This window comes from Amblyraja radiata, chromosome 5 (assembly GCF_010909765.2).
Source record: "Amblyraja radiata isolate CabotCenter1 chromosome 5, sAmbRad1.1.pri, whole genome shotgun sequence".
In the NCBI taxonomy this organism is placed as follows: Eukaryota; Metazoa; Chordata; class Chondrichthyes; order Rajiformes; family Rajidae; genus Amblyraja; species Amblyraja radiata.
This window is the reverse complement of record NC_045960.1, coordinates 29,829,259-29,848,226: the sequence shown is the minus strand read 5'-3', so window position 1 is coordinate 29,848,226 and position 18,968 is coordinate 29,829,259. Positions and strand designations below refer to the sequence as shown.

Genomic DNA, 18,968 nt, shown 5'->3' with positions numbered 1-18,968 from the left:
TTCATTGTAGAGGGTTTTTATTTCCGCTTGGCACATTCAGAATAAAACACAATTAACTATGCTTTTCAGCAACCTTTACTTAAAGCAATGTTCCCTTTTTTACTGTGAGATACCTCTTAACTTGCTTACAAATATGATCAAAATTATAAACATTCTTTTAATTATTATGGGCTCCCACAAGGTAGAGTAGACATGAATTTGATCTGTTTAAAATAGTGAGGAAGAAATCTATGTTTTTGTTTTCACCTTATTTATAATGATTCTCGTACCAATTTGGAGGGCGTAAGTCAAAATCTACGGAAGAAAGATTAAGTTACAAATCTTTTTTTAATGATTACATACAATGATTACATATAGATGAGCAGATCTAGAAACCCAGAATAGGGAACTGAAATGGTTGATGAAATTATAATTTCATTTCCAAGTTAAGTTTAACAGATATGTTGCCTAGAAAGATGGATATATACATTGAAAATATTTTCTGTAGGAACATACAAAAAATGTGACAATCAAACTGTTCCATCTTTAATTTGCTTATTTGGTGCTTTATCACAAGAAGAGTGTTATTACTGGTTGAAATAATGACAAATATATCAGTTCAAAAGCAAGTTTCAGATTAAAAAGCAACTTTCAGTGCTTGCTGTCTGTCCGAGGCCATGTCATGAGTTGGCAAAACATTTGCTGACTTCTTGAAAGTCTGCTTCATTCACGGGACACGACCAGCGAGAGGTTACCTCAGGAGTGTCTCGTTATCATGCTTGTGGAGGAAACAGTATACCAGAGACCGACCGGGGCTCTTCTGTGTCTGAAATCAGCTTTTATCCTTGAGGGCTTTTGGATTGTTTTGAAAACCTGGCTTCTGTTTGCATTGTAATAACAGGTATGGCAGCGTGTAAAGAAGAGAACGTTTTCCTGTTTCATTTAGCTCTGTTGGGTTATGTCATGAAACCATGAAATAATCCAGGGGTTGGTGATTAAAGCAAGCGGAACGCTATGTGCAATGCCCTGTTGTGTTTCTCCCATATATGTGCCTTCATGAAAGTGTAACTTAAAGTTTAGTTGTGGCGAAAATGTACTTGACAGTGTGTGTGTGTGTGTGTTAAGAATATTGATGGATTATTTTGCCGAAATGTAGCAAGGTGTACATTGACTGAAATGGATTTAATGTTTGACACTTACTTGAAAGTAAATTTTAATAATTATGCAGATGCTGATAATTTTAGGGGGAATGCTGCAAATCCAGGTGCATTTTGATTTATTTTCCTGTCGGAGAAAGCATTACGTTTCAGCTTGTATTACTCAAACTTTAAATACAACTTTAAATATTCTTGCATTTTAAATAAACTTTATTATATCTAGTAATAGTTAATTTAGTTTATATCTTAGTAATAAATACTAAGCAAGCTTCATTTTCCATAGATATTTTTATATAGATTTGATAATGTTTCTTGTGTTGTATAAAATGTTTTCTTTGTCTCCACTCCTAAATTACTCCAGTTAATAAAGCAACAGCTACATAAAACAGGTCAGGATTTTGGTCTTCAAACTGGGAGAAAGAAATAGTTTTAGAACAAATCGTAGCTGCAATTGCTCTTTAAAATCGATGCCTTAAAAATGATTTGAATTTTTATGAATGGTTCCATAATTTTGGATTTCTTGTGATTACAAGTAATTTTTTTATTAAGTAAACTTTATTTTAGAATGTCAGTCATATACTTCAGTTTTCATCTTGCCTAATAGACAATTAGAAAATATGCAAATATATGTAACTTAAAACTCTGGAAATCTGTCAGTACGGATATTTTCTATGAAAAAATATAACGTTTCTACACGTTTAATTGATTTCTTAATTACAAATTGTTTGACCATCAGGTTCTGTAATTAGAAATTGTGGAAGTTGGCATTATTATGAATAATCTGCATTTTACAAATCAAAAACAATGCCCTTGAACTCTTCATGATTTTAGTGATTGTTTCTAAAGTTCATTTGTCACTTACAACCCTTGGCAGTACTGCGCTTGAGAGAAATTACTATTTACTGTTGCGTTCTGATTAATTGAAGGTTATTTTCTGACATTTTTAGTTCTGTAAATTCAGTTAAAATTATTGCCAAGATGTCCCTGTACTTTTATCTATTAGAGCTATATATTTGGATCGTTATGTGTTTCTGTAGAAGGTATCAGCGCCATTTAATTGTGAATGAGAAGCATTTTAATTAAACCCCTTGTGGAAACTTATTCTGCTGAAACAATTGGTCATGCCAGTGAATGCAAGGTTGAAGGAATTACAGACATATTTAAAATCATAACAGAAAGTTCCATTTAATTATAATTATCCAGAAACTAATTATTCATGGTTCCCCGCACTTGCAGTAGTTTGCAGCATTGCATCAGCAGCATGTGTCAATATATTTTCAGAGTCTTGTTGCCTTCCTGGCTTTATGCTTATTTCGGTTTTAAAATCAAGTACTAAAGATTGCATATAATTTTTGACTGACACAATATACTAAAGTCGTTGATGTTCACTTTGTAACCTACTAATTTGAATTCTAATAGCATTTTTAATTTCAAGGATATTGACTTCGTTCCTCACATGAGTCATTTAGTTGCACGTATCTGTTAAAGATATTTAATAAACAGCCGATAAGAACTTTGAGGCTTATCAAAATTGTGTGTGACACAATTTATTCTGGTTACATTTCCTTGCAGTTGTTTATAAGTTTGGTGAGGAAAGACAAATAATATTTATGTATGAATCCCTGCATTTATTAGGCATGAAATGGCGCCATGCACTAAATAAACTCGGAGGCTGCCAGGTTATGCCCTTTATTAGAGGATAGGAGCTGAATATTCCAGGGAATGCTTGGGTTTAATATTATAGTTTAATATTGAAGGTTGATTCAGAGAATTTCCCAATAAAATGTACCTTCACCAAAAGTAGGCCATGCGTACCTCGTGGAAAATTGCACAACATGTTGCAATTCCATTTCTAGGAAAATATTTTGCAAGCAGTTAATGTGTTATACCAGAACATATCTTTGCAATTGGAGCCTATTTAGTCACAGCGTTCAAATTTATGTAAAGCCACCAAGTGTATCTGACCTATTAAGTGTATAACAGTACAACAGTTTCTGTTTTGGTTGACTTATAATAATAGTTGGAACTATTATTTTCTTATTTGTAATTTGTAATTTGTAATTCTTTAACTTGGCTAGTAGTTCTAGTATTTTGCGTTGAAGACTTTAAAAAAAATTCAACACTCACGCTCAAATAGTTCCCCAAGTTAGAGAAGTACACATTCTCAGCTCTTATGAGTGAGTTATCATATATGGTACAAAATTAAACATTCAAAATCCCCTAACTAGAAAATGCTTTTATAAGTTATTTCTTGTGCTACCTTTATTCTTCTTTCTTCCCATTTTGTCTATACATGGACTCTACCTGTATTAAATATCTGCTAACTTTTTGGTTTGCTACATTAACTCCTTAATTTTCATTTGTCCTCACTACTTACCATCAGTATCGGGGGTGGAACTTAATATCCTGCAGAATTGCCCCTTGACTGATCAGTCATCGTTGAACCATCTCCAATGACCAATTGCTCAGCTCGCTAAACCCCGGAATTGGGACAAAAGGCTGGAATTGTATTTTGAGACACCCAGTCAATTTTGAAATATAGCTTCATTTTTTCTGGTCAAAATGAAAGCACTCTTCATTAGCACAAATATATCGACGAGGGATTCGTATATTTTGTATATATTCCGTATATTTTTAACAACATTTTCAACAACTCTGGCATTGTTGACTTGTGTAAACTCCAAAATAATTGAATAATATTTTAGGAGTTAATTATCCATAAATTAACTTTGTCTCGACTTTCAGAATGTTCAATGCTTAACCACTTGTTAGCAAAGGTGAGAAATATATCTCCCCATTACTCATCTCTTGATGTGCTCAACAATTCTGGAGTGCTAAACAAAACAATAAATAAACAAAACAAGCCCACAATCTTATTTCGGCTGATCGAAGAACTGGCCTACAATGGTCAAATATACATTGGGCTGTGTGCCACTAGATTTTATTTTGGAAAGAAAAAAAATAATAGTTATGATGTATTCATTTTAATTTTAAAACAGTAAATAAATGATTTAATTGTTTCTACATTCTTAAAGAAATAAAATGTTTAAACTTCTATCTTTTTAATGTTATGCTTTGAGAATTCAATGTTTCTTTATCTTAATATGAAAAGATCATTTCATAACAGCTTTATCATAATTCTGAAGATTAATATTATTTCAGGTATATATTTCGTTAGTGTTTTGTAGCCCATATTGTAACTCAGACAAAGCCCCATTCACCCCTCACTCTTGAGCTCTAATGATAGCTCTTGGCACGGCAAAACACTTTTGATTTTAAAATGTTAACATGTTAATGCCCTTTCACTGAACCATTATTATATGCTGCAACCCCAGATCTCTGACTCAATTAGATGATCCCTAATTTTCTTTGACTCAACTTTGGCTCCCACACTTTCAGGTTCATTCAGGCAAGCATCTAGAATTCCTGCCCTAAGCATCGCCACCTCTCCACTTTTGTTCTCTTTTAGACATTCCTTAAAAATCTGCCTCTATGTCTTAACGTTCGGTCATCTGTACTGTCATCCCCAAGATTTCCATTTGTTTGCTCCTGTGAAACACCTTGGGATGTGCATTAAATTAGTGCATTAAAAATGCCAAGTTCCTCTCACTGTTGTATATTTACAGGACACTTATAAAGCATAATGCTGCATGAAACGACAGATGATTTCTAGCTTAACGATAATAAATAACAAGTGGGTCTGAATTTCAGAGGTGGAGTTCATTAGGCAAAATGACTACATTGCGTGTTTAGTGCATGCGTTGGAAGAGAAGTTCCACCCCATGTGTTAACTTTACACAGCTGACCACATATTCAGCAGCAGGACAGGTCTCCTGCGCCATTAAAAGGGATCATCAATTACTTGCAGGTTAGTTGCTGACTGATTTCTGCTGAGTGTCGCTTTGATTCCATGAATGTTTGGTGCTGTTAGAATTTTTAAGAGTTTGCGAAAACCGTGGGGAGTCTTGTGTCAGAAACTGAAGAGATTTTTTTTAAACTTCAAAGCGCCTGCAGTGACCCGTTGCGTCAAACGTTTAGTGCCCATTCTTCTCAGCATGCAACACGGCAAGGAAAAGGATCAGAGTGAACACATAGCTGCACAGGCTGCTAGGTGGGGAGGAGAGTGAGACCTACAGCAAGAGGTTACAGCCACCGAGATTCCATAGGAGCAAGTAGGGGAAGTGCACGAGGCACCTTTGATAAAACATGAGGCCTTCGCTGAAATACATCACATGCTCAACCTAAAACTCCAACCACAGTGCTGTGTGGAGAACTATGTTGCCAGTGGCTATTAACGTTACAGGAGATCAGTCAAGAAGAGCGGAATAGCTGCTTTACCAGGACTGCAGGATTCCTAACGGCACAGGGTGTTTTCCTTGCACTTCAGTCAACACGTGGACATATCAATTCGGAGGTAAACCATGAATCTGAAGAAGGCTCCCGACCAAAGAAGTCACCTATCCATTTTTTCTGGAGATACTGCCCAACCCGCTATGTTACTCTGGCACTTTGTGTCTTCCTCTAGAAGTAAACCACAATAGAATGGGATTCACACCATCAATGCTCAGTTGTAGTGTGACCATGCACCATGCATGTCCAGATTCTGATCACAATGCTCTGACGTTACAGTAGACAGCTGTCCAAAGTAACCATTCAAAGAATTGGGTTATGCAACATAAGAGCTATCCTTCTACTCTTGAATCTTGTACACACAAATACAGACATTTAGCCACATACAAGCAAATGGAATGGGGTCAAGGAAAGAGCGTTCACGTCGCGGCCCTGTTTCCACCAATCTTTCCATCACCACGCACAAGTAGCACAAGATTCGCAAGACAGACACCATTGTATGCAGATCCGAGAAGTGTATTCACCTCTGGCTGAACAACTTCTAATCTTGTGTGTGGACTCGATAAGAAGAAGCAGATGGAACAGAGTACTGTCATGAGTGGGTTACTCAATAGGGCCATTGCAGATATCAATAGAGCGGGTCGTAGGAATCATTGTGTGGCACCATCGTGTTATATTGAGCACTGCACACCAGTAATGTGGTGAGCAGTTACAGAGCAGTTAAAGGAAGACAAGGCACAGTGGTGCAGCGGTAGAGTTGCTACCCTACAGCACCAGAGACTACGGGTACTGTCTGCACGGAGATTTACGTTCTCCCCGTGACCGCGTTTGTTTTCCCCAGGTGCTTCGGTTTCCTCCCACACTCCAAAGACGTACAGGTTTGTATATTAGTTGGCTTGGGTAAAATTGTAAAATGTCCCTAGTAATGTGTAGGATAGTGTTGGTGTACAGGGTGATTGCTGGTCGGCATTGACTCGTTGGGCCGAAGAGCCTATTTATAGCGCTTCTCCTCCATATGTCCATGCCTCTACCACTCGTCTGACTCCAGTGGTTGGTGGTAGAATGCTAATATTGTGGCCATGCAGGCTGATCTCAAGGAGGTCAGAGCTAGTGGTCATGATCCCTTTGGCTGATCCTTTGATGCATATGTAACATCAATCTGGGTTAGATGGCCAGCAGGCAACTTCAAATACACTGTCATTCCAAGAGAAGGCAGCAAATTCTTGCTCTGCGGAAGCCTTGTCAATCTCCCAGGCCTTTGCCTCAGTTACCTACATATTTCTCAAGGTATCTCTCCTTATTTGCAGAGATGCTGCCTGTCCCACTGAGTTGCTCCAGCATTTTGTGTCTATCTCTCAAGGCTGTAATACTTGTATTGTGATGGCAGCAATCTGAGTTTTGACTGCACACTGCCACTTTTGCTTGTTCTGCATTGCAACCTGAGGCATCGAGTGGCGTCCCTTCTACGTGGCTAGCTCAAGAAATGCAGCAGTCTTCAGTGACCAGTCTCTTTGGAAGATTGGTGATGGACTCCCACATATTCCATGCTTTTGCCTGCCAAAACACCAAGAAATTAATTGTGGTACCCACCAGCCTTCCTTGTGGATTGTTGATGTCTTCGTCTGAATCCTCTCCCACGGAACCTCTTTGCAGCCTCACATCTGGGGAGCTGGTTCTGAGTTTCTCTCTCCCCTGGCCTGTCGGCTCGCACCTGTGCCTGAGTGTTACCCATGTCATCATCTCTCCCAGTCTGAGGTGGAGTTAATATCTGAGCTGATGGCTAGTATAAAAGTGATAGCATATCTTCACCTTGTGATTCCCGCGCCTCTATCTGATCAGAATCTTCTTCTTGCGTATGACGTGCACAGCCTAAAGTTGTAAGACAACTTGTTCTGTTTGATCTTCTGCTTGTGCACGCCAGGTTGATTGCATTCGTCGAAACAGGGTGGACCACGTGAAGGTTGCAATCTCCCACCCCATCCGATCAGATTAGAATCCCTGGTTATTTGAAAGGAGAAAGGCGCCAATTTTGGTCGTCGACGTCAGGATGGGTGAGAGTAAGAGGCATTTGATTGCACCATCAAAAGAGGTTGTAGGATGAGGGAGGAGGGGATGTGACAAGAAGAGTTCAAGTGTAAGGTGTGGTGGACTCTGTTCACCTTTACAACAGCCTCGACGGTGGGAGCTCGAAGTGTGGGCAGCACTGCAGTTATGCTCCACCTCGACCTGCACGGGAGAAGAAATGCAGTACAATGTGTTGGGATGATGCGCCAGATGCGGATGAGAGGCAGACGATATGAGCAAACTATGAAATGTGCAAGCAAGGTTCGCAGTACTGCAAGTGCAGACAGAATAACATATGACTGTTACAAGTATGGGTCTTGTTGGTAAGGTTTGTGAATGATTGTAGAATGCTGCAGTGACCAACAAACAGAGGGCGAGTCCATTGCTGCTGTTGGTTTGATAGAACATTTGCTGTTTTAATGTTTTAATGCACTCAGCAATGAGTTGAGTTTAGTTTATTGTCACGTGTACCTCGGTACAGTGAAAAGCTTTAGTTGTGTACAGATATGAATATGGAAGTTTGGAGATGAATTCACTTTTGTGAGGTTGTTTACATTTTTATGACTCTGTGTCTAGGTTTTCAGTGCTCTGACCCTTAAGTGTAGGAAAGAACTGCAGATGCTGGTTTAAATCAAAGGTAAACACAAAATGCTGGAGTAACTCAGCGGGACAGGCAGCAAAGCTCCAGAGATGCTGCCTGTCCCGCTGAGTTACTCTAGCATTTTGTGTCTATTTTCCACTCAACCCCTCAGATATCTCTCCCATCTCCTTCACTGTGTGTGCCTAAAAAAGACACCTGCCATTGCAGAATGCAGATATCCTTCCTCCTTCCTCCCAATGCCTCCTGGAAAAGGAGGCTGCTCTCTCCTTCCCGTATTTCTTATATTTCAGATCAATACTGCATTCCTAAATGAATTAGTGCAATCTCGATATATCATGTCTCAATATATTGGGGTTTTGGAAATATCATGGTAAATCACGTCCCCAAGATGGAAATCAGATTAATGTTGGTTTCAGTGCAAGTCCACCTATACGCACATTACGTCAAGGTTGCTCTAAAAGACAGCACATTCAAGTCAGCATTTTTAGCGTGTCCAATTACTTAGTATAAGCATGACATCAGTTATTATTATGTACTACCCTTGAACAAACACCATGGTGCAGCCACTGAGTGAGCAGGGACAGGACGACACTTCCAGGTGGCCCATCACCATGGAACCCTTGCGGTGGCCACATCCAGCTTCAGCACATCTCTCCGTGCATGGCCCTGGACCTAGAGGGTAGGCTGTTTGCAGCACTTGTTCGTGCACTACACCTTGCACTCTGGCAGATCATTGAGTTTCAGTTGGCTTTCATCCAGTTGATGGTTCCCTTGCAGGAGTTGATATCAGTCTCATTGTATGTCGCTGGGAACAAAACTATGTTACACTTCTGTTCAGGGTGTATCTTCCCCCCCCCAGGCCTTCCTGACAAATGCACTTTCCACAAGGAGATGGATAACTGTCTCATTTACAGTTGCAGCCACCACAAAGGCAACGTAGGCTAGTACATGTTAACATCCAATGAGTTTAACTCAGAATGCCACAAACATTTTGAGTAAAAAATAAAGGGTCTGACATGGATCTCACCACCGGTCATGCAAGTTTTGCTGACGAGGCATTCTGTCGCATTGTGCTATTCTTGCTTTTAACAGTTAGCATTTGCTGCTACTTTCCCCAACCATCAGCAACTAAGCTAACTGCAAGCTCTCCGTTAAGAAGCAGAAGCTGGCTTTAATTAGCACAGGCTGGCTTCAACTGAGGCTGGCCTCTGGCACAATTGTCTTTCCTGCTGTTGTACTAATCACTTTAACCACACAATCACCACTGGTGGGATCCGACAATCATGCCATTGAGTAAGCAGCTTAAAGTTTACTTACCGCCTGTTCTGGGTGGAGCGGGAATGGGTTAATCCCCAAGCCACATTTCAATTGCTATACAATTTATCCTCCCTTGTTCTATAACCAAAATCATACTTGTACAAATGAGCTAAACCTAAAGTCACACTTAAAGAAATAATCAGCTGCTGTTACACATTTTTTCCCTTATCAGACGCTTCAATCCCCGCCCGCATCAATGCGATATTTTCACTGTTCCCTTCACAATTTATCACTATCCCTATCTCAGGGCACATGTACAAATTCAGAAGGGTGTCATTGCCAATTAATTTCACAGTCCCAGCAAGAGGGGCAGTTATTGTAGATTTTGTGTAAATTTAGATGAAAATGGCTTGGTTAAAAATTCCAATTTAAAACTATATTCTTACACATTGCAATAGTACGTGCCTTAACTACCTTCTCCAGCAGCTCGTTCCATACACTCACCACTCTTTGTGTGAAAAAGTTACCCCTCAGGTATCTATTAAATGTATACTCTAATGTAGTTGGTGATGAAATGTAACGAACTTTACCGTCAACTGGTGGTCCCCAAAGAATGACTGATATTCCCTCGTATACTGTATTGAAATAAAGCTATAGAGAACTGTGGAAATAATGTACTCATGTATTTTTATGGAAGGTGATCACTGTCAATTTTTTTCCCCAAAATCTTGATGAAAAGCACCTTAAAATAAGAAAAAAAACTGGAAAAGCTCCTTGGGTAAATTTCCTCAATCCTAATGGAAAATGAGGAGCGTCCCGTGAATCAGTGATGTTCTATTGTGACCCATCTGCAAACTACCCCAAAAAAGTGATTTAAAAATCACCTAAAGATTCAGCAGCGACCTGTTGAAAGATGAATATAATTCCATCACCTTGATGAGAAAATTAAAAATACTGTACTGGAACAAAGGGCTCCAGCGGAGGGAGAAAACACTTATCTGCAGGTAATACCTAGGTTTTGTACTCGTTGATGAAAGAATGGCATTTGTCATTCATAACATTATAGCCCACGGTCTTTATCTGAGACTTCATGGAGTTCCTGGAGTTTCTGGAGATTTTTTTCACTGCATCGCCCTCTACAGGTGATCTGTGGCTTACGAGAATAAATCAAACAAATTCCGTCTCTCAATCTCTCTCCTAGTTATTACAAAGGGTGGTTTACGTACCTGGCAGCAGAGTTTCAGACAGCAAACATGGAATTGTGGATGTTCCCACCTGTTGTGGAGGTTTAACTCCCTGAGAGAATCCTATTTGACATACATGGCTTGTAGTTGGACGGACAGGAGTTCAGAGCAAGAACTCTCTCTCAGCTAGACCATTGCATCACCTAGGAAGAGACGGGGCAGTGAGTTGTCTCACTGATCAAGTGATGTTCACTCCAAGAACCAAATGGGACAAACAAACCTTAATGATCAGGATGATGTCTTCACTGCAGGGGATACCTATTGCAAAAGGGTTACTAACGAAGGATGGGTGGGAGTGTGGGAATGCTGGGTTCGTGGGCTGGGCATGATGCACAAGGACATTTATTTTGCTCCTTGGTTCTCTTCAACTTTCTGCTTCCCAATGTGTGGCAAGCCTGGCCAGGTGTGGTTAAACATACAAACAAACAAGCATTTAAGGTGAGAGGGGCAACATTTAAAGGAGAAATGCAGGGCAATTTTTGTACACAGAGAGCGGTGGGTTCCTGGAATGCTCTGCCAGGAGTGGTGGCAGAAGCATATAAGAGGCTGTGTAGGGATGAACTGCAGATACTGGTGTACACCGAAGATAGACACGAAATGCTGGAGTAACTCAGCGGGTCAGGCAGCATCAGTGGAGAAAAGGAATAGGTGACATTTCGGGTCGAGACCATGCTTCAGACCCGAGAGTCTGGGGAAAAGGAAACTCGAAGTATGAAAAATGTAAGAGGCTTTTGGAGAAGCACATGGATTGCAGGGGATGGAAAGATATGGATCAGATGCAGCCAGAGGAGATCAAACTTACGTGGCATCATGTTCGGTACGAACATTGTAGGCCAAAGTCCCTGTTCCCATTCATCAGACACTTGTAGGATTCTACAACTTCTTGTAATATTCAAGTGCCCTACGCAGCTCCGAGGAGAGGGTTGAGAGGCCTCCCCTTGTTTCAACTCTGTTCAGCCCAAAGGTTGACCTCACACCTTCTACTTATGTTTAAGTGTTGATACTAGGCTTGCAGGGTCAAACTTAGGAAGTGTATATTAGAATATTTAATCAAATGGGGAGTAAAAATTAAAGAGTGATTTTCAGAGAGCCAAACGTGATGAATAGAAGGACAAAAGCCAAGATTTTTATGAACTGGGTCAGGCAGCATCTCTGGAGAAAATAAATAGGTGATGTTTGGGGTCGGAACCCTTCTTCAGACTGAAAGATAGTTGGGGAGAGGGGCGGGGGAGGGGGGGGTTGGGGGGAACTGGAGGCGAGCAAAGGCCAGAACAATTCAGGACCGGCAACAGATGACCTCAGGAAGGGTTGAGTCCATAATGGCCCATTGGCTGGGGAAGATGTGCTAACGAGAGGGATATAAGGATGCAAACTGTGGAACTGGTAGGAGACTAGCGTGGGGTAGGGGGGAGAGAGGGGGGCATGGGAATATAGGAGTTACTTGAAATTAGAGAAATCAATATTCATACCACTGTGTTGTAAGTTGCCCAAGAAAAATATGAGGTGCTGTTCTTCCAATTTGCGTGCAGCATGATTCTGACACTGGAGGGGGCCCAGGACGGCAAGGTCAGTATGGGAATGGCAAGAGAGTTAAAATATTTGGCAACCGAGAGATCGTGTAGGCCAAGGCAGACTGAGCGTAAGCGTTTAGTGAAACGATCATCAAGTCTACGCTTGGTCTCGCCGATACTAGAATAGCTAACTGATTTTAGCATTCAATGCACATGGATAAAGACCTGAAGATGTTTTGAGTTTCCTGCATAATAATTGTGTGCACTAATACCAACCCTGTTGTTGCTACCACAAAGCCTTGGTTCATACATTCACAATTCAAATGAAAATGTGCAGATGTAGGCCATTGGACCTATCATGCCAACAACATCTTGCTAATCACAAGAGATTGCAGATGCTGGAATCTTGAGCCAGAAGACTAACCGCAGGTGGAGCTCAGCGGGTCAGGCAGCATCTGTAGAAAGAAATGAACAGACTATATTTTGGAGGTACACAAAATTGCTGGGGAAACTCAGCGGGTGCAGCAGCATCTATGGAGCGAAGGAAATAGGCGACGTTTCGGGCCGAAACCCTTCTTCAGGCCCGAAACGTCGCCTATTTCCTTCGCTCCATAGATGCTGCTGCACCCGCTGAGTTTCCCCAGCAATTTTGTGTACCTTCGATATTCCAGCATCTGCAGTTCCCTTTTGAACACAGACTATATTTTGGGTCTTCTTTAGACTGAAGACGGTTCCCCTGACCTGAAACGTCTGTTCATTTTCCTCCGGCAGTTTGTTTTGTGTTCAACAGCTCCTGCTATCCAGCTATTACCTGCTTTGACCTCCTTGATCTGCTTTACTCTTCACTCAGAAACATGTCAGCAAGATTATTACTCCGGAGTACAACAGAAATGACCAGGGACTACTACATTGATTACATTGTCCCATTACAGTTATTGTTTTATGGGCATTGAAGTATATTAGCATTATAACTTAAATTGTGCATATTTGGGGGGGGTCTCAAGATGAGCAAATATGATACCACTTCATCCATTTCCTCTGTGCTTGATGTTGCGAAACTGTAAGCACAGTTGTAAAGAGATGGTTAATGATTTTGTTCCATTTAATGTGAAGACAAAATCTCCCATCCCCCTTTACCTAAAGCATCCATTTCCTAATATTTTCCTGTTTTGCATTGTTGAACTATTTATACACATGATTGACAGTTTACCTGTAAGCAAAAGAAGCATTAAATCTCAGCCTTTAGCAAATTCTTTTTAGATATTTCATCCTAGTAGGAACTAGGATTAGTTAAGTGCCGGATCTTTGCTGAGGATCACGACCCTATATTGTTTGGCAGGTCATCCTTAATGGAGGATCTTGCCTAACCTTGCAGTCATTGCATTCCAATATCTCTTGAAGGGTAGTTTGCAGGGGAATTGCAGTGAAATGGTCATGCAAAAAACTTTCAATTCAATTCTAATTTTCTAAATACCTTTGCACACTTTTAAACAAGCAAAGGATAACAGGGCTTGCTTTCATTTTCCTACCAAATAAATATTTGAAATTATGAACATTTTTGAATACACGTTTCATAAGAAGTTACACCTGTTAAGAAGAGTATTTAATTCTTCTTACTGCTTTTGAGCTTGTTGAGAGCAAACTATTTATTTACCTTGAAGTATGGATTTTAGGCAAAGAATTGCTTGTAAAATTGTAACCTTCTGGGCATCGACAGTGAATCAGTTTCAGCCAGATTTGTATGCAATCCAGGCCCTGACAAATGTCATTTGTAACATGAATTTTACGTGTATCATGAAAGGTGCAGTTGAGAAGCAATACAAATAATTTTATAATAATTTTATAATTTGTGATTTTTATGTTGTACCTTTGTTTTCCAGCTGCTAAAATATTCCAAATATATTGATTTATTTGAAATAAATGCAAGGAAAATAATGGTGGTAGAAAGTAGTTGTAACCTCATTGGGTGGTCTGGAAGATGCTATAAACAGCAAGTCAGCTACTTGTAACCATCATTTCAACTCTGAAATTGAACATTGAAACCAGTCTGCGCTCCATTTTATATATGTCTTATCTATTGTGCCCATTTCATTATAAAACATCTAACTATGTGCCTGCATCCTGTCAAGTTTAAGGCATAACAAACTCGCTGATTGGAACAACAAAAAATATATCATTAAAAGTATATAGTGAAACACAAGCACTCATTTCAAGTATACAGAAAATCTTTCCACAGTAGAAGTTACCAGACTAGTTATAGTGGCCTCCATAATGTTTGGTACAAAGACCCATCATTTATTTATTTGCTTCTGTACTCCACAATTTGAGATTTGTAATAGAAAAAATCACATGTGGTTAAAGTGCACATTGTCAGATTTTAATAAAGGCCATTTTTATACATTTTGGTTTCACCATGTAGAAATGACAGAAGGGTTTCGGCCCGAAACGTTGCCTATTTCCTTCGCTCCATAGATGCTGCTGCACCCGCTGAGTTTCACCAGCTTTTTTGTGTATGTAGAAATGACAGCTGTGTTTATACATAGTCCCCCCCCATTTCAGGGCACCATAATGTTAGGGACACATGGCTTCATAGGTGTTTGTAATTGCTCAGGTGTGTTTAATTGCCACCTTAATAAGAGAACTCTCAGCACCTAGTCTTTCCTCCAGTCATTCCAACACCTTTGGAAACTTTTATTGCTGTTTATCAATACTCTTCAGGAGTCAGGTGTGGATTTGTCAATGACCAATGTCCGCAGAAGACTTCATGAACAGAAATACAGAGGCTACACTGCAAGATGCAAACCACTGGTTAGCCGCTAAAATAGGATGGCCAGGTTACAGTTTGCCAAGAAGTACTTAAAAGAGCAACCACAGTTCTGTAAAAAAGGTTTTGTGGACAGATGGGATGAAGATTAAAATATCAGAGTAATGGGAAGAGCAAAGTATGGAGGAGAGAAGGAACTGCTTCAAAGCATACCACCTCATCTGTGAAACATGGTGGTGGGGGTGTTATGGCCTGGGCATGTATGGCTGCTGAAGGTGCTGGGTCACTTATCTTCATTGATGATACAACTGCTGATGGTAGTAGCATAATGAATTCTGAAGTATATAAACACATCCTATCTGCTCAAATTCAAACAAATGCCTCAAAACTCATTAACAAAACTCAGGCAGTTCATTCTACAGCAAAACAATGATCCCAAACATACTGCTAAAGCAACAAAGGAGTTTTTCAAAGCTAAAAAATGGCCAATTCCTGAGTGGCCAAGTCAATCACCAGATCTGAACCCAATTAAGCATGTCTTTTATATGCTGAAGAGAGAACTGAAGGGGTCTAACCCCCAAAAACAAGCATAATCTAAAGATGTCTGCAAAACAGGCCGGGCAGAGCATCACCGGAGAAGACACCCAGCAACTGGTGATTTCCATGAATTGCAGACTTCAAGCATTCATTGCATTCAAAGGATATGTAACAATATAATAAACATGACTACTTTCATTTACATTACATTGCTGTGTCCCAAACATTATGGTGCTCTGAAATGGGGGGACTGTATAAACACAGCTATAATTTCTACATGGTGAAACCAAAATGTATAAAAATGGCCTTTATTAAAATCGGACAATGTGCACTTTAACCACATGTTTTTTTTTCTATTACAAATCTCAAATTGTGGAGTACAGAGGCAAATAAATAAATGATGGGTCTTTGTCCCAAACATTATGAAGGGCACTCATTTCAAGTATACAGAAAATGTTTCCACAAGCAGAAGTTACCAGACTAGTTAAGTCTTCGTGCTCTTAATTGGTGTTCCCATAAACAAAGCCAGGTTCTTCATCTTAAAAATTGATATCTAAACGGAATCATTTAATCTTTAGAACCATAAACCAGTGCTGCCAGATCCAAAACACTCTAAAAGCTACACACTCTCTGGAATCAATCAGTTCACTGGACCTTGTCTTCAATCCTGCATTTCCACAAAACCTTTTTTGTTTTCTTTTAAAATTCATTGGGTGGCACGATGGTGCAGCAGTAGAGTTGCTGCCTCATAGTATCAGATGCCGGGTTTGATCCTGACTCCAGGCGCTGTCAGTAAGGAGTTTGTACGTTCTCCCTGTGTCCACATGGGTTTTCTCCGGGTGCACGGTTTCCTCCCACACTCCAAAGACATACGGGCTTGTAGGTTAACTGGCTTTGGTAAATAGTCCCTAGTCTGTAGGATAGTGTACGGGGATCATTGGTCAGTGCGGACTCAGTGGGCTGAAGGGCCTGTTTCTGCACTGTATCTCTAAATGAAACTATGAACTAAACATTGCTGGACTATCGATATGGCAAAAATCTATACACTCAACAATCTGGTGATGAGTTGCCAAACCAAAATAGATCGATGTGAGTAAGCATTAAGGTTTTTTTTTAACATTTCCAAATCATACAATATAATCACTACCTCTCTGAAAGTACTTCCCAGTGGTGTAGGGTTGGGGGGGGGGCTTCAAGATCTGTGTCATCTAAAACTGTCAGCATGTTTAACCAGATATGATGCTACTTCGTTGGCTTGCTGCACTTGCCTTTTGCAGCTATGAATATCAGATGACTGGGAGGTGCTATTAAAAAAGCTTTGTCAAGTTGCAAGTGTATAACCTGCAGTTAGTGCACACCACATTCTCGGGATGATGGTGGTGGAGAAAGTGGGCATTTAAACTGGTGTTAAAGCACTGATCCAATGGACCTCTTTTACCGGCTTTATGCGCAGCTCCTTGAGTGTTGCACTTGTGCGTTCCAATTAAATCATCTGTGGCCTTCCACCATTTAAATTAGGACAGTTGTATACTTACTGCCTGTATGCAGTGCAGTGTATTTTAAGAACTCTGGCCAGATTCACAGAGCATTCTTTAAGCATCCCCAAAGATCATTCATGTTATGCATGGAATGAATGAAGTAATATTTCACAATATATTGTCTAGGTGTGGTGTGCTGTGTTACTGCCCAGCCTCAACATGGAATTAGTCATAGAGTCATACAGCACGGAAACGGGCCCTTCAGCCCAACTTGTCCATGCCAACCAAGATGCCCCACCTGCCTGCATTTTGCCCATATCCATAGTCATACAGGGTGAAAACAGGCCCTTCAGAACAACTTGCCCACACAGACCAACATGTCCCATCTACACACCCATGTCCTTCTAAATCTCTCCTATCCATGTAATACCATTTGTATCCATTTCATCATTCTAAACCTTTCCTGTCCATGTATCAATCCAAATTTCTTTTAAATGTTCTTATAGTAATTGCCCACAAAATTGTTCTAACAACATTCTTATGTTATGCCTTTTTGGCGGTAATTCTATAACAACATTATTATAATGTTATAGAATTACTGCCAAAATGGCACAAAAATTTCACGTTAACTAGATAACAGTTTGCCTCGACACTGGGTGGTATAACATGGAAGCAAGGGTTTTGCATTTTCTTCATTATTTAAGATCTTTTCCATTGTCTTGGTACAGAATCTAAGTATGATCAGGTGCATGTACTATTTTGGTTTGGCATTTGTCTGCAGCAATCTTTTATTAGATGTTAGAAAGATTAACTTGCGACCTCATGTATATGAACTATTAATTTCCTTAATGATCATTCAGCTTCAAACTATTTTAACCTTCTCAAGCATTTTCCTGGTCAAGATCTTTTGAAGATTTATGGCTTTATGAGAAAAACAAATGTAATGAAGCAAAGTCATCAGGCATGAGAAGCTGACTTGACCAGATTTAACCATTGTGGGGTGGCACAGTGGCACAGCTGGTAAGGATGCTGCCTCACAGAGCAAGAGACCCACGTTTGATCCTAACCTGTTGCAGTCTGTGTGGAGTTTGCATGTTCTCCCTGTGACTATGTAGGTTTCCTCTAGGTGCTCCGGTTTCCTCCCACATCCTAAAAACATTTGGAGGAGATGCAGGTGAACCTCTGTCGCACCTGGAACGACTGCTTGGGTCCTTGAATGGAGTCGAGGGGGGAAGTAAAGCGACAAGTGTAGCATCTCTTGCGATTGCAAGGGAAAGTGCCCGGGGAGGGGGTGGTGCGGGAGGGAAGGGAAGAATTGATCAGGGAGTTACGGAGGGAGGGGTCTTTGCGGAAAGCAGACGGGGGGGAGATGGGAAGATGTGGCGAGTGGTGGGGTCACGTTGGAGGTGGCGAAAATGACGGAGGACTATTTTCCAGCGTCTGCAGTTCCTTCTTAAACATAAAGTTCAGTAAAGTCAGTTCAGACAGGACTTATGATAGCATTTAAAAAACACTTGTACAGGTACATGGATAGAAAGAGACTAGAGGGATATGACCAAATACGAGCAAATGCGACTAGCTTGGCTATCATGGTTGGAATGGACAAGTTGGGCCGAAGGGCCTGTTTCAATATTATATGACTCAATTACTCTAACCAGGTGCAGAAGCAAACCATTCTGTACCTGGAGACAGCTCCACCATTCACTTAGCTCTAAGTTGATGCTGACTTGATCCACATATGATGTGATTTCTGATTCATCAAAGAGTCAATTGATTGTGGTCTGGAGCATTCGCCATGATTTGCTAAGCACAATTTTCCAGAGGAACATTCGAAAGAATGTCCTGAATTCGAAAGATTCAGGACATTTTGAGGAACGACATTTCTCCTAATCACTACTCTAAATCGTCTCCAGTCCAATCTGACACTATGGCCCCCATCAACCACCCCTCCCCACCCCCCCCCCCCCCGCCCCATCCACCCTACTTCCAAATTCTGCACAGCCCACATTCCCGCAATGTGTCTATA

General features: G+C 40.5%; 1 protein-coding gene across 47 annotated transcripts in view; it reads left to right on the top strand.

Moving 5' to 3' along the window:
* eya4 (EYA transcriptional coactivator and phosphatase 4) overlaps positions 1-18,968 on the top strand; it is a 428,629-nt gene that overhangs the window by 197,178 nt on the left and 212,483 nt on the right. For 2 of the 47 annotated variants that reach the window (XM_033020898.1, XM_033020890.1), the window contains exon 1: positions 686-880. The exons of 42 other annotated variants lie outside the window; for them this stretch is intronic. The gene's annotated coding sequence lies outside the window, so the exon portion shown is untranslated. Of the gene's footprint in view, positions 1-678; positions 881-18,968 lie in introns of those variants that run through there. 3 more of the 47 variants (XM_033020886.1, XM_033020895.1, XM_033020906.1) reach the window with 3 other exon arrangements.